A 16,790-nucleotide genomic window follows, 5' to 3' on the forward strand; every position below is an offset into this window, starting at 1 on the left:
GGATTGACTCACATTAAAACAGTTATACTTAAAAATTCAATAAGTTCATAACACTTGCTCGTTCTCCCTGCTTTTCTCTTTCACTACCCGGCATGGCCTGTACATTTCTACCATCCATGCTCCCTGTAATTTCTTTTTTTTCTTCTTTTTACCAGGGTCCGGCAGCTGCAATGAACTACCTAGTTGGTCAGTTCCTGCATGTGCTCCTTTCTCCTTCCTTTCCCTCCCCCGCTCCCTAATGCGCCTCAGAATTAAATAACTATTTTTCTTTTTTATGAAGTCCCTATTGTTTAAGTACTATCAAGCTGAATGATTCCTTGTTTACTTTTTGAATAGAGTTCTTTATCCATTTTTTCCATGGCTATCTCCCATATTAGAACAGTTAATAAAAATTACCGCCTGTATCATGAACACACAAAAAGTCATGGCGCACGCATCACAACGCACGTGTACACGTGTGCCCATCGCCTGCCTTCTTGGAAAGGGTTTTTAAATAGAAACGTCATTGAAAGATTGCAGCCATATGTGCGTATGTGTCTTGATGCATGCACATGTGTGCAAATGGCATAAAGGTTTGACAAAGCCAATAGTTAGGCCATTTAGGGCAAGGACTATTTGAATTTGCCTCAGCTTATTTTTTTCTTCTCAATAAGTAATCCTGCACTTACCGAAGAGGCCCAACATGACAAAACATCTCCAGAGGTGCTTCCATTCCTGTAGAGTGGGAATATGGTCTACAATTTGGACGGCACTGTTGTTCTTTGGAGCTGGGTCAAGGATTTGTCTGTAGTGGCACTCTAATGAAACATACATACTGGAATGGGGGCCTGAGTAAATATTAGTGTCTGAGATTAGCTTAAACTCCCCTTCCATCACTTTTTAGGTCTCGCCTACGCAGCGTGCATGCGCTGCGTAGGAAAAGACCTTTAGCAATCGCTTCAGCTTTGCTGCCAAAAACGTGCACGCATTGCATTGTATTGAATGCAACGCGTGCACGTCTGGCGATTCCCTTGCGGGAGAGAGCTTTCAAACCATGTGTTAATTACAAACATATGGTTCCTGCTCGCTCCTGCAAGGGAAGCGCAGGCCCCCTCCTCTCTCCCCTCCCCATGCTGCCTCCTCCTCTCCTCATCTTTTTTTCCCCTTCAGCGCGAGGCACGCGCTTGGGTAACAATGTGCTCGTTCTCCTCCGTGTTGCACCATCTGGCAGCCTGTGTCAGAGAGGCATGTGCTCCTCTCCCGCTGTTCTTTGCAGATGCTCACGGTGGATAACGACGAGGCAACCCAACAGCTCACGGAATCCTCCATGGTCTGCTGGCCAGCTCGGCTCTGCCTTTCCGCCATTCAAACCAAAGTGCGCGCCACTAGTTGCCCGCACGGTTCAATGAGCCCCTCCGGATCCCAGTGCCACTGCATCTGCTGTACCGATGGTAGCAATGCACCCGGAGCCGGAAGAGGAGGCGATTCCCAACTTTGGCGTCAGGCTACTTCAGCGATCTTTAGGATCACACTACCGAAGACCTGAACTGCTTAATCACTTTGAGCCCGCTCGTCATCAGATCAGAACACATTTCTACAAACACCGTTTTACGAAATCCTTTCTCTCTTGGTTTATTGTTTGGAAATCTACTTCAGAAAAGAGATTGTCTAACCTACATATCAAAGACTTAGACCAACTTCCCCCTCTAGTGGATTGAAATATCATCATTGCCAGGCTTATTTATCTAGCCTGTTACAGGTTATCAACACGGTCTATTAACATCGTTCTCCCTACGGCCTCATGGACAACGGACACGAATAACTTTACGCCCTGAAGAAGGTGTTACCCCAGGAAAGGGGGTGTTACACCGAAACGCGCGTCGGCGTTTTGAATTAAACGTGTTCTCCAGTTTTTCAATACATTGTTGCCTGCCCTACAGACATATTGAGATTTTGTACCTAATTTATATTGTCTATCTAAGAACAATTCCTTGTCCCTCCTTTTTGAACTTCTTTGACCATAAACTATTGTCAACAGCATATTATTTCTTGCCTTTTAGGGACCAAAACGAAATATTCCATTTACTTTAGGGCATTTGAATTATGACTTTCCAGATTTTAGGATGTATGTTTGTTTAATGTGTGCTTTTGGTTTGAATGGGTTTAAATGAAAGAGAGAGCGTTTGAATGATTTGTGTCCTAGGTTGTCCATGACAATCATGCTTTAGCAGGTCCCTAATCCTTTTTGTTATTTGAGTCTTCTTTTTCAACACATGATGTATGCATATATGATCTGTTTCAATTAATTTGAAAATAAATTTAAAAAAAAAAAAGTCTAAACAAGTTTTTTGTTAACCAGATTTGTGTTATTATTCAATGGCATGGTCTAGTAAGAGTGGTCTTTTTCAATTATCGACTTAATTGCGAGGTGTCAAAATCGATAGGTACAGCAGAACCTTTTTGTGTTATTTTGTGTTAAAATGTAAGTGTTGGCCTGTTGTACTATTTAATGGTTAAGGTGTACGCTGTCAAACCATAAAACAGAGGTTCCAACCCAGAGCCCCTCACCTGAATAAAGCCATGTGTCCTCTCGTCAAATCTCTGTATGCCCCTGTGCCTTTAGTTTCCTCTCCTTCCAAGTCTATTAAGCAGATTCAGGTCCGAAGTGCTGCTGCTGGTGGGTGCGCATGCTGTGAAACATAAATTATGCAAATCAGGGAGTGACCTTCCTCTAGCATGAACTTCCTGAAATCAGTTTCTAAGCCGTGAGCAGTGTGTCATCACCGGGCAACTCATTCTTTAGCAGCAGCATAAGAGGCAAGAAATGACGTGGTAAAAATGCCAACTGTATATGTAGAGTGTAGTTGGACAGTGCGCGTGCCAGCCTGTTTATCGATGAGGCTAGAAATCCATCTATGTTAACTGCACCTTCCCAGTGCAAAACTGGAAACACGGCACCCCGTGTACGCCTCACGCTCCTTCCACTACAGTGCAAATTACCTGTACCCAGGCACCCTCCCCCAGAGTTCAGTCTCTGCCCCCCACACCGGCTCCACCACGGTGCACCAGCCGAGTACCCGTTCACCACTGTGTATAATTTCTTCATTCAACCAGAGAATAAACCACAGCGCACAGTCTCCACTCAATGTCCCTTTCCAGTACAATGAAAAGTCCCTTCACCCATGACGCCTCACCCGGTGTTCAAAGCTGAATACCTCTTTATCCAGCTGACTAAGCTTAAAGTTTCAGGCACACACATGACACTTGAATGCTGTTAGAGTGTTGTAGATAACTACATATTATGTAGTTTTTTCTCTGACGGCAACACAGATGGGATTAAATATCCTCTGAAGAGAAACAAGACCCCCAGGGAACCGAAGCTAAACTAATGTGCTGTTTGCAGGACGAGAAAAGGTGACTGGGTCTACTTCTTTGCAAGAAGATTCTCTGTGGATTTGTCATTTATATTTACAGAGTCACGTGTGTGTGTTTTTAGGCCGTAACTGGCAAAAACAGTATTTACTTAAACTTAAAAAAATTATGTAATTCTTGCTTTGTTTCCCTAACACAAAATAAAAGGGCCCTTTTTCTTAAAGTTTAAAACACTGAAAATGCAAAAAAAACAGTAACAGCCAAACGTAGAAAGTTTTCACAATTTGAAGTTGTGCTCTTTTGCGAACGTCACAGGAGGAAATAACGTTCATTATTTACATCAAGGCTCCCTCCCTCCCTCTACTTTTATACATTACAGCCAGAAAAGTGTTTCTTTTCTTAAGTGGTTCGAAAATAGGCTTCTGTTTATTCTCCATATTAAATTCCAGCAAGAGTTGCGAGGTTATAAAAATATTTTTTTATGAAGAAAGTGCCCTGACAGAACAGGCGCTGCGATTGGCAATCACACTGCACGAGGCGACGGGACCTGGTGCGTAGACTCTCAGCCACCATTCATCTTGCCTTGCATTGGGCGCATTTGTTTAAACAAGCATATGCATTGCAATAGGTCTCGCATTTGCGAGCGTTTGAGCTATTGGCATTGTAAATGACAATGCCTTTTATGTTTTGAAAACACTGCCTGCCTTTCTTCTCATAAGCAAGGACTATAAGTACAAAGTGCGTGTTTACGCACCGCTTGCAGGTTTTCAAAACACATAAATTAAAGGCATTGTCATTAACAATGTCAATAGCTCAAACACTCGCAAATGCGAGACCTATTGCATTGCAAATGCTTGTTGATTGTTCCATTTGGCCCTGTGCCACACACTAAAATATTGGAATACTTCATTAATTTCCCTTTAGATTATTTGACTGTAAAGCCCAAGGCCCTTAGCTCATATGTAGAAGTGAAAACATATGTTGGCCAGTTTAATCATAGGACACTTATCCGAACTGAGCGCAGTATTCAGGCTGAGCATGTTTATAGCTACGCGACAGTTTGCCTTGCTGTGCTACCGGAAAAATGCACATGTAACCTGCAGCCTTACTGCCATCTTGTGGACATAGACAATATTACATTGTTAGAATTACATAGCTGGGCCTACGAAGTAATGAATATTGTCCAGTTCAGTTTACCAAATGGGAAAATAACATTTCCTGAGCTGAAAGAAGCTAACCTCAATCTAAAAATAAAGTCAAGTATCCTATGTCATTTGTATATTGCCTAGAAGAACATTCACAGGTCAGACAGTCTTTAATAGTGAATGCAAGGTTTAAGTAATGCAGATTATTCAGTGAACGTGGGCGCACACTCATTTGCAGAATCTGCTTGTGTCTCACTAGCTAACAGAAAGGATATTCGTGCCACAGTGGAAAAGGTTATCAAAGGGAAATAAATGACCACCAAGCAAAAGTTTTGAATACAACCAGAAAGCCAGAGCTTTGTGGAATTCACAAATGTTTCGTATATATTCTCTCTCTTTGGACGAAAATATAGAGTTTTGAATATATCGAGTTCCGGAAATATCTGAAAAAAATTATCGTGATACAAAAACTACTGTAATGCAGGAATAGCTCTGTCAAAAATATTGTTGTTATTATCGTTTTCAATAATATCGCTGTTAAAAATATTGATTTTTAATGATCTTTTAGCTCATATATTAAGTTTAAGAATTATTATTGTTTGTATAATTGTTAGTAATATTTTTAAACATATTTTGTAATTTCAAGTGAATTATAATATTTAATTGCTGATAGTGATTTACAGTGTCATAGCGCTTTGCTAGGTTTGTAGGGGTATAAGGTAGGAAGTTAATTAAGTATAATTAACTAACAATGAATTATAATTTAATTGAATTAATTATGTAAGCTGTGTAATAATTAAATATTTAAAGAAATATATTAGGTACAGGCTGCTGAGTTTGTAGGGGTAAAGGGTGGGAAGCTAATTAAATATTAATAAATTAACAATTATTATGAATGTATTATTAATTATTTAATTGATTATTTAGTATGTGCAATATGTAATGATTATATTTTTTTAGTTATATATTAGGCACTGACTGCCAGGTTTGTAGATGTAATGGGTGGGAAGTTAATTAAGTAATAATTAATGAACATTTGAATATTACATTAATACTAAATAATTTAATTGATTATATAAATGGTGTAATAATTGTATTTATTAAGTTATATATTAGATGTGGGCTGTGTGGTTTGTAGGGGTATAGGGTGGGAAGTTAATTAAGTAATAATTAATAAACAATGCATTGTTAATGTATTAATAATTATTTAGTTGACTATTATTTATGGTAAATGTGTTATAATTATTTATCTTAGTTATATTTTAAGTGAGGGCTGCTAAGCTTGTGGGACGATACTGTGGGAAATTAATTAAGTAATACATCCATGGTATTTTGTTTTAATACTAATTATTAAATTGTATATTAATCATGTCAGTTGTTAAATTGTTTTTTCTGTTTTATATATAATTGTTGGGTTAATTAATAATACACATTAAGAGTTTTTTATTTATTGTAAATTATTAGGGTTATTCAAATATGTGTCAGACTGGAGTGGGAATAGTAAATATTGCCCCTCCGAAGTCCAACGCTTTCCCCACTGTTGCACACACTGGAGTAGGAATGGTAAACTGTACCGCTTCGAAGTCCAATGCTTTCCCTACTGTTGCACAGACTGGAGCGGGAATAGTAAATCTTACTGTTCCGAAGTCCAACGCTTTCCCTACTGTTGCACAGACTGTAGATGGAATAGTAAATATTATCCTTCTGAAGTCCAATAAGTCTTTATTTCCACAAATGGATATTGTATCTATCATGGTAAGCATATATCTTTCTTTTGAGTGAACATAAAATGACATCATCTTCTTACAGTAGTCTAGGGACCTTCTCACCAAGCAGCTTAGGGTCATCAGTGTTAAAGTCTTCCAATCAGGGTGCAGCTTCCTTATTAACCAGGCTGCATAAGAGGGAGGCCAATACCCAGCCTTGCAGAACTCCAGATGTTATTAAGAATGGGGCACTGCATTTCCCATTGGGCCCTTAATGTACCTTCAGTGTAATTTCCGTGTGGAGACCTCTGTCGTGTAGTTCCTATAAAACCTATATAGGATCTGCGTGTTCAGACAACATACACTGTAGGATTGGTGCCAGACTGATTCTAAGCACCCCTACTGGGTATGTTAGCCTGTATACCAGCTAGCTCAGAGTGCCACTAGAAACCCCTTTTACCAAGGAGAGAATAGTTCTTGGCAACTATCAAACATGACAACCCTGATCTCCCACGACTAAGGAAAGAGTGCAGTACTTTTCGCTCAGTCACTCGTGCTTACTCAGTTTCAGAGAGATACACAGAATAAACGATATGGACGTTTTTCAATAAACATTTATTGAACATTCGTCATTCTAGTGTAAAATAGGTGTGTTAAAACAACCATTAGACAGTAACAGATATAAATGATTAGAAGCACTAGGAAAGTAAAAGGATGGTAGATTTCTACCATTATGCTAGAAACATGAACACAGGCAGGTATATAAAATACATGACAATAAAATGCGTACCACTACTATGCAATCCTAACTAAATGTACCTAAGTGGACCTAGCAAGTGTGCAGGTGTTAAGCCAAGAATCCCTCTAGGATAAAGTCAGCCCCATTACCTGAAATGAGAGACTGTGGGATCCCGTCTAGGTCTCGAGTTGGAGACCTAGAAGAGATGTTAGATCACTGCGAGATGGAGTCTCTGCATGCAGGGGCTTCAGCGTCTCGCGTCATTGTGTCGGCATGGAAGTCTTAGTTCTCCTCTGTTTGTCTCAGCAAGATGTGATGTTTATATACCCAAAGGTCTCCCCCGAGATTCTACCTTGCTGTGCCACTTGTCGGTAATAAACTTTATACATAGTTATTATACAGAAGATGGTAGTCCTGCTAAGTTTCCCAAAACCTCTTGCATAATGTATCAGGCTTTTACTAGGGAAAATCCTGCGTTCTATGTGCAGTGTCATATCTAGGTAAAAGGTCAGTCCCTAAGAACCCTAATATGTGTAATGTGGGGAAGAATATAGGTAAAAGGTTAGGATGTTACCTGAGCCTATATTGGGGTACCTATATGGAATATAACACCCACGCCTCATCCGACTGGACGACATAATTAAATTCTAACGTACTACTAGGCTGTTAAGGCACCGGTACACAAATAACTACAGTAAAAACAATAGTTTTGCTAAAAAATTGTAAAAATCTCTAAAACATGCTAAAAACCAAAATTGTCACTCAAGCAATAGCTCTAATGTGTCTGTATATATAGTTCGAACAACTGCAAGCATCGGAAAGACATGCAGGTCATAAAAAGTGTCAATTTGTTTTGGAGTTCCAATTTGAGTTTGTTTTTAAAAAAAGGCTGTATTTTTCCTAGCACACGACGAGGCCAATGTCTAAGTGTCCTGGCAGGTAGATGCAACATTGCTGTAGCCTGCCTTCGCAGACAATGATCCCTGTAACACCTCGCAGATTACGTCAATTAAGCACAGATTATCTTCTGTACTGCCTGCAGCTGATGCTGGGGTAGCCTGTGAGCCATCCAAGGCCTGGGTGTCAGTGGAGGAGCCGGTATCCATTCCAACAGGAGCAGAGACTTCCTGTGGAGGCTCTAAGAATGCTGCCATCAACATAGGAATGCGCTGGGGACACTGCAGAACATGGGCCGTTATCGGGTCCAGGAAAGCATCTAAGTTCGGTTGCGCAACTGATGGAAGTGTCATACAGAAATCCAACACACATTCCTCTCTGCAGAACAGGCATCAGAGAACAGATAGAACACAGACCATCCAGACTGGTCTAAATTACAGGAACCAAGAGGCGCTTAATTCCCGTTGGCGAGGTGTGCCCAGATGTTGTACCATGCGGTCACTGTATTTACGCTCCAGGAGTGCTTTTTCCATCTCCTTGGTGACTGGGACTTCCATTGCATAGCAGAAAAATTACAATCAGGATACCTGCTATTAGAAACAGGATCAGCGCAAGTCCTCCAAAAATGCTTCCGAAAACAGAGTGTATAAAGTTTGGTATAACTCCCAGGTCCGTCTGAAAAGTGCTTAACAGTCCAGAACCTATAGTCTTAAATTGGTGGACTATACCTGTCGTATCAGACATGTTAAAGATACGATTTACCATTTCTGTGAAATGGAAGGGGCAGTTTGTGCGTATGAGTGCCCATATCTCAGCCGAGGACCTTGCGATCTGGAGATCAAAAGTCTCCCGGGCAGCGGTTAAGGGCACAGTTTTCTGTAGAAGCTTGGCTTTCATTCTGCTCAAAGTATCAAACTGTATAAGGGAAACATTCAACGAAGGCCATAGCGGCGCCTCCCTGAATGTGTATGTCGGTGGAAACAATACTTACATACAGCAAGTAACCCTGGAGCTCACGGTGACTAGATATGCGATTCCTGGAAGCATCCCACAACAACCTTGATTGTTCAGCATTAAGTAACTCCCATTTGAAAGTAGCTTAAATACTGGGGTAATCACAGCTGCTGGGGTACCTCTCAAGTGACAGGATTGACAGGATAGGTTCGCCCCCGAACCATTACATGCCCCGTGTGGCATGATATCCTGGCATATGAGAGATCCACTTAAAGCGTACTCACAGTTTGTACCGCTTAGAAACACTTCTAGATCCCCACTGCTGCATCGAAATCTGTACGGTAATTCCCAAGATTCCTTGATGAATTCCCTACCCATTTCTTCATATCTGCCTGCCTGTTGTTGTTCTAGGCAATACTGAAACTGGAAAGTTGTGACTGGTAGTGTTATATGGCCATGGATTAACCACTCCTTGAAGGGCGATTCTGCCACAGTAAAAGGCAACTAGTCCAATTCTTCAATACGCAGCATTGTATATTTTGTTCCTCTTCGTACCATTGTTATTTGTTTTTGCATTAAATTGTATGCAGAAAACAAGGACGTACTGTTGACAAAACGCCAAGGCACGTAACGAGCGCCCAATGATTGCAGCGTCCAGCTTAGTGACATAATAGAACTTAGCTGTGATTGCCCGTGTTGTAATATGGGCAAATCTTGTTCTAGTACATCAATAGCAGAAGATACAATGTTGCCTAGTGAATAAATCCTGGATGTTAACATAGTCATACCATTGTCAACTTCGGCTATGCCTTTTCGAGGTTAATTCTATCTATTTCTCGAAGTCTCTCCGCTGCTTCTTGTTGGGATATTTTCCAGATTTAATTATAGACAGCATATAAGAACCGTTTCTAGCGTGGCTTTCTGGGACCTAATAAAAATTCCTGTAGGTCCACATCCTCTGTTAGTAAGGATAAGTGCTGTTTCACCTGTTGCAGTGTTGAGGTTTTTAGCCAATTGAGGCATAACTTACTAACACTGTATGATGTCACCACCTCTGGATGTTCACTTTGTACATAGCGTGGGTCTGGTCTATGGATACTGAGCCCTTCGGTGGTACCACCGAATCTTCCTTGACATCTGTTTGTGTCTGTGGGCCAAACCAACCATCCCTTCCAATTGGGGTTGGATCTATTGTATTGTACAATGTCATCTATTGTAACCCCTTCTTGTGATGTAAAAAACTTTCCTCAGTATGTGATGGTGTTGGAATCCGAGGTGTGTTCAAATCCTTGTTCTTGGCTATTCCAAGGCAGGAAGTCTGTTGCACAGTATCGGCCAGAAATATTATCTGCTGAGGAATGAGGCATGCTCTAAATAGTGCTTCTGCTCCCTGGACTTGCCAGTCTCCAAAACCCCAGACTGATTTTAAGTCTATAGTGTCCTTCCATAAGTCAAAACCCTGTTCAGACAGTTGGGTAATGAATGAAGCAGAATGGGAAACCGTCATCACATTGCATGCATTACAACGCATGCGATTAAAACGCGGTCATCACAACGACCGTGTTGTTACATCGCAATACCATTACAATGCAAGTCGTTACAACGACTTGCTCTAGGGGGCGCTCTAAACTAAGGAATAGTATAATTTACTATTCCAACACCTTCCGTACTGTTGCACACACTGGAGTTGGAATAGTAAATTATAATATTCCTAAGTTCAGCGCGCCCCCTAGAGCAAGTCGTTTTAGCGACTTGCGTTGTAATGGTACTGGGGTGTAATAACGCGGTCGTTGTAACTACTGCGTTGTAATCGCATACGTTGTAAATGCATGCGATGTAAAGGGCTATATTCAAGCAGAAAATATCTGTTTGGTGTTAGTCAGCATATTTCTCTGTGCGGATTTAGGTGCAACCTTATAATAATATGAGGTTGGTCTGAAATATGAAACCCTGAAAAATATGAAAATTTCTGTGCTAATGTTTTCAAACTACTTTTTGGTGGTGTAGGGCAATGTTCCCATTGGTGATATGTAAAAACATTCCAGGTACCGGATTTGTGTAGAAAATGATGACCATAGTGTTCATAACAATACATGGTGTTAAACTCTGATGTGTCTTCTAACATTTCATTGCGAGAAAATGCGGCAGATTGTTCTAAATCAGACAACATATTGTTTACAGTTTATCATAATCAACCTTGTCCCATACTATACCGTCAGGTATAGGAACTGCTGAAATGTATATGTAGGACAAGTCTCTTTGTTTACGATGTGATGAAACATGAGGTTTCAGGATCAAGTTCACTTTTGATGCTGCAGAGCTTTGGCGCAGATAAGTTCCATTAATAAGTAAGCAGAAAACAGTTACTAAGCCTATCCAGAAAAGAAAGAACAGTATACCAGTGATTATCCAAAGTTCTAGCCAAGGTGACACCAGGTATGGCTTTTTAAGAAAAATGAAGAAGTCTATGATTTGTTGTTGATGAGTTATTGGGGCTGGCGTTGTTTGAGGTTCACTTGGAGCCAAGGAAACGGTATCGAAGTCGATGAAATAGCCAGATGCAGTTCGATCTATTTGTGGTAGCTCAGCAGGTTTTGTTGAACTTGTAGATTGCTCTTCTCGAGGCATATTGATGTAGACATCAGTGTTTGGTCCAATTGAAATGTGTCTTTCATTTTGGTTTTGAATTCCTTGTTCAAGAGGAACGGGTTCCATTGCATTGTTGCATAGTCCATCATTTCTCAAAGGAGGTTCTTCGAACATGATGAGCCTTTCTGTCTGTACTTCCTGTATGGTAGCAAAAGGAGGATGTCGGCTACCCAGGAGTCCACGCAGCCTACTATTCAGTATTGGCCACATAGTGCGGATTGATCAGATCAATGGAGATGAATCTCTTATCTTTTTTTCTGTCAAGAGGCGGTAGAAGTACAGTTCTTGTTCCTTCAACGGCCAGGACAGGTACAGGCTTTCTGCAGGATGGACCAAATTCTTTCTTGTCCACTATCTTTTCTCTGACTAGATCCCCATCTTTAGGAATCCAGACAGGTCTTGTCGTGACTGACTTGACTTCCCCAGAGGCGGTCCTTTTCACCTGCATGTCACTTTGAAGGGAAGTGCACCAGAAATTAAGTCGGGATAGCAAGTTTAGTCCATTATCCTTCTTTATTTATAATTGAAATAAAATCAGCCAAAGCGTTTCATTCCTTTTGCATAAGGAACTTCATCAGGGCTGAAATAATCACATAAAACACAATATAAGTCGTCACACAGAGATACATATAGAAAGACAAGACAACTTTACATATATACATATACACGCCATATACACTACACAAAATTCACTTAGTTTAGAACATTGAGATGACCGACACTTGGATTTTGTTATAAAAGGTCTTTCTAAACATAGTCAAGTCTCTAGACAGTCCACACAACATGTATATACAACTATATACAGTAATTGACACTGGGTGAAAAGAAAAGACACACACAGATAAAATACCTATATACACATATATACAAATTCCACACAACCTAAGCACAGCGTCTATAAACGTTGTCAGTATTCTTATGCTGTAATTGACACTTGGTGAAAAGAGAAAACATGCACAAATGAAATACATATATACACATAAATACAAATTATACACAGCCTAAGCGCAGAGTCTATAAACGCTGTCACTATCCTTGTACCTCATAGGTTTGTGCTAGGGGGAAGAAATAGAAAGAGAAAGAGTTGATATGAGTTTACCTAGGAAGCCTAAGAAATATACCTACGTGTATAGGACAGAATATTCATAGCCTATCCCCATATCCATAGATTCTCACCTTGGTTAATCTAGTAGAGTATTCACAAAGATCCTTGGTGGTGGTGGTCGTGGTAATAATAGTGAAGCCCAGGTATTCACCCCACAATAAGGGTCAGTCAAGTCAAGTCCCAGTTTGCAATCCGTATGGATAACATTCATTATTAGCCACAGGCATAATAAATGAACGTGTCATAATTACAAAAATCAAAACAGCCATGTGGTGAAACCTTGATGTTCATATGTTAGCAAATCACATAAAAGGGAAAAAGTCAATGCATACATTCCGCCATTCATGTGCCATATTTGAATCCTACCCAAGACCAGAGCAAACGAATGTGAATCAAGCGCTCCTAACAAGCATAAAGATACCTGTTCCATTCCAAAGTACCTTGTTCTTTCTGTATGCCTGTGGCGCTCAAAGGCGGCGAGTGCCAGAAGTAGATGCACAGGACAATTAATTTAATACAACAGGGAATGATGTGCTGAACCTGTGGTCAGCTGTTGGGAATATTGTCTAGAACTGTTACGTTTATTTTATTTTTTATTTATTTTTTGACATTTATAGAGCGCTAACAAATACCCATGGGCGTCTCGGCGCTAGACTAAGCAGCTAACTCTCCTCAGCAAGAAGGATCAAGGGGGGTTTACTGGTTAAACAGCCATGTTTTCAGGCTCTTACGGAACTGAGTTAAAGATGTGCTGGATCTAATTTGCTGAGGCAGCGTGTTCCAAATCTTGGGTGCCGCTACTGTAAAGGGCTCTGGATTAATTGAGATCCTGTAAAAGAGCCAAACGTTTATTGATGTCAAAAGGTTCTTCATTTAACACTGTGCCTTCACAATCAGGATCAGGTACCCACATTTTCGTCCCAAATAGGACCTCGTAAGGAGTGACAACCCCTAGAGAACTTCTTGACATGTTGTTAATAGCTCGCTGTACTCCATATAAATGATTGACCCAACTGCCACCTGCACATAACACTCATGCTGTTAAAGATTGCTTTAAGTCCTGGTTTTTCCTTTCCACAACTGAATTTCCCTAGGGATGGTATGAAGAGGAGTACCGCAGTGCAACACCTCAACTTCCCATGGCCTCCTTGTAAGCCCTAGAGCTGAACGAGGGGCCACGGTCAGAATGTAATGTGCCAACTGCGTATGTCCCTGTGAAGACTGGCAAATCTTTGATAACGGTTTGAGCATCAGCTGAGCGCTGAGGCCATACCCATAGGAACCTCGAGCAGAAATCCACTGCAACCATGATGTACTTGTAAGCCCCATCAGATTGTAAGGGACCGCAGTAGTCCAAATATACACACACAAGTGGTCTATCTGATATTAATAAAGGTGTCTGAGCTGGGTGAGCTACGGTGGAACCCTTCATCTGCTGGCAGATGTCGCACCTTAAGACAAAATCTTTGGTCTGCTTTATTAACCCTGGCCACCAGTAACGTTGTTTGAGTAAAGAAATTGTTGCAGTTACTCCTGCGTGTGCAGAACCCAGACCCTTGTGTGCAGCTAGTATTAACCCTAATCTGTGATGCATGTTTGGTATTACTCTATCCCCCACTCCTGGAATCTGAGCAAATGGAACATTATTTGCATCTAACTTGTAAGATTACTTGAGTGGAAAACCTTTCGACAATGCCTTATTGTCTTTGCGTGAAGCAATGACAGCTACCATTATCTGTCCGTCTATTCTCGAGTGATTGCAGCTACAGAAGCAGTTTGATGCCCCCACTTTGCGGCTTCATCAGCCAATTAATTCCCTTCAACGTGAACGCCATCACGTTGATGACTCAGCGTGTGTATCAGTTGAGCTCTTGAAAGTGTGTTTTTCAACTCAGCTACCTGTACCACCTTTTGAATCTTTAAACCCATTTTGTCCCCAATAGTGAAGATGTTCATTGTATGACTGGACACAGTAAAAAGAATCGCACACAATTAGTGTGGGGAATTCTCGAGCCGTATTTATCAGTGCCAGTAACAGAGCTTTTAATTCTGCCAGCTGAGCCGTGCAGTCTCCTAAAGACTGTGTTTTTTTTGGGTTTTTTTGTCCTCATACGCCACTATAGAGATCCAGAGTTTCTTTATTTGATCTCTTCGGCCCACAGTTCGTTTATACGAACAGAAAATCTCAGATCTTTATGGCATGCTCTTTACACAGAACCGCTCCAAGACTGTGTTTTTGTACAGCTTGGATGGAACTTACCATCCTGCATACAACCTTTTACAATCGCACATGCAGCGCTGTATTGCTGTTTGCTTCCAATGGCCGGCTGAGCAGATCCGTCAGTGTAAATTATATATTCATATTGATCTAGAGACATTATTTCATTTGGTAGAGGATATTCTTGCTTCGTATTGCAGAAATGCTTGTGTTTTCAGACTTGGGTAGCATCTGTATTCTACATATGTTGCAGTGAGAGAATTCGCCCATTGTATCCATCTCAGATGTAAGGCTTTAGCATTTGGAACGCTTGCCTTTGTAGCAGCCTCTAAGGCCAGTACCGGAGTCACAACAATTATTTGTTTCCCATGAGCCAGTGATCTTTCTCTCACTACAGTAGTCTGTACTGCTGTCAGCATTTTTTCTGTGGATGTAAAACGCATCTCAGCATTTGTGTACAAATGTGATTTGTATAATATGGGTACCAGTTCACCTTCATTGCATGTGAGGTAAGTGTATCCAGATTGAACCGCAACTATATGGATCACCAGGTTGCGGACATTTACGTGTGTCTGTAAGTGTTTAATTGCTATCATGTCAGCTTGTAGGGAATGAAGGATATTTGTGTGTTCCTGGGTCCAATGCCTAACTGAAAAATCAGGTCTTATGAGGTCGGTGAAAGGTTAAACCCTTTCTGCGTAATCCAAAATGTATGTTCTACCAAAATTCAGGAATCCCAGCATGGATTGTACATTTTTCAATGATTTTGGAGGTTGGAGCAGCGCACACTTTTCTAAAAAGTTGGCTGCCAAGCTTTTCCCTTCACTTGAAAGCTCATATCCTGAAAATAGGACATTGAGGTGGGCTATTTTTGATTTTTTTAAGTTGAATTTGTAGCCCTCAGAGGCGTGTCCCAAAATAATGGTACTCACCCTGGTCAAGTGTTCCTCTAGGTCATCATCCATCTGATACATATCATCTACATAGGACAATGCCTCTTCATCCAGATTCTGAAGTAACTAAGTTACCCTAGCTGAGAACAACCCCGAGCTGTTTGTATACCCCTGGGGAAGACTACAAAAGTGACCCTGTGATCCCAGCGCTGAGAATGCTGCCAAATATCTCCTCTCAAGCACTATATTTTGGTAGAAAAATCCATTTGAGATATCTAGTGTTGTTTTGAATTTGTTTCGCACAATGTTATTCATTAATGCGGCACTGTGTGCGTTCTGGGCTGCAAATGTTTTTGTGCAAGAGTTCAGATGTCTGTAGTCTAAAACTAGACGATATGGATTGTCAGGTTTCATTACGGGAAACAAGGGATTATTTATTGAAGAGGTGCAAGTTTCAATCACCCCCTAGTATTCAAGTTGATCTAAGATCTCCCTGATCTGTTTTTTAGCTTCCTGTTTCATTGGATACTGTCTCTGTGGAGTTGGAGTAGACTTTAATGGTTTCACATGGTGGGTTGACTCTTCATCCCATCCCACATGGTTACGATATAGTCCTGGAGCAAGGTCTACCGTCCACTCCCATGCATATGTTTGTTTTAAATATTGGGGAACGAGGTCGGAAAAAGCCGGCATAATTAGCGTTTCTCCCTTTGGGAATTCCATAACAATCTCAGGTGGCCAATCTCTTTCAGCTAAATGAATGTCATAGCCAAACATTAAGTTCTTCCAAAAAAGACCTTTAATTTTTCTGGGCTTGTCCCCCTCCATTTGGAGTGTTATTTCATGTAACCTATGTGGGACGCTCACCCTTGTATCATTTGTTTCCACCGTGATATGTTCATTCCGCTCCGCTGTCACCAGAAATTCCATCAGGTTCTGGCGAGCTATTGTTACTTCCGCTGCACTGTCTTGCATCGTCAGAGCCCATTCCCCATTCAGTAGTTGAGTCCTCAGTACTCCGGGCATGTCTGATCTTAAGACCTGCTACTTTATTCTTTTTAAATTGAGGTTTTGATTTTGGTTTTTGTTCTTTCTTTGAAGTGTAAACAGGAGCGCATTGCGTGTCTCAGGAC

At 40.9% G+C, this 16,790-nt stretch overlaps 1 long non-coding RNA gene across 2 annotated transcripts in view; it reads right to left on the minus strand.

Annotated features, from left to right (window-relative positions):
- The window catches only part of LOC146866450 (uncharacterized), a 184,552-nt gene that overhangs the window by 93,325 nt on the left and 74,437 nt on the right, over positions 1-16,790 (minus strand). For both annotated transcript variants that reach the window (XR_014971455.1, XR_014971449.1), the window contains exon 2: positions 2,548-2,669. This is a non-coding gene — a long non-coding RNA (uncharacterized LOC146866450). The remainder of the gene's footprint in view (positions 1-2,547; positions 2,670-16,790) is intronic.

This window comes from Triturus cristatus, chromosome 2_1, assembly GCF_964204655.1.
Source record: "Triturus cristatus chromosome 2_1, aTriCri1.1, whole genome shotgun sequence".
In the NCBI taxonomy this organism is placed as follows: Eukaryota; Metazoa; Chordata; class Amphibia; order Caudata; family Salamandridae; genus Triturus; species Triturus cristatus.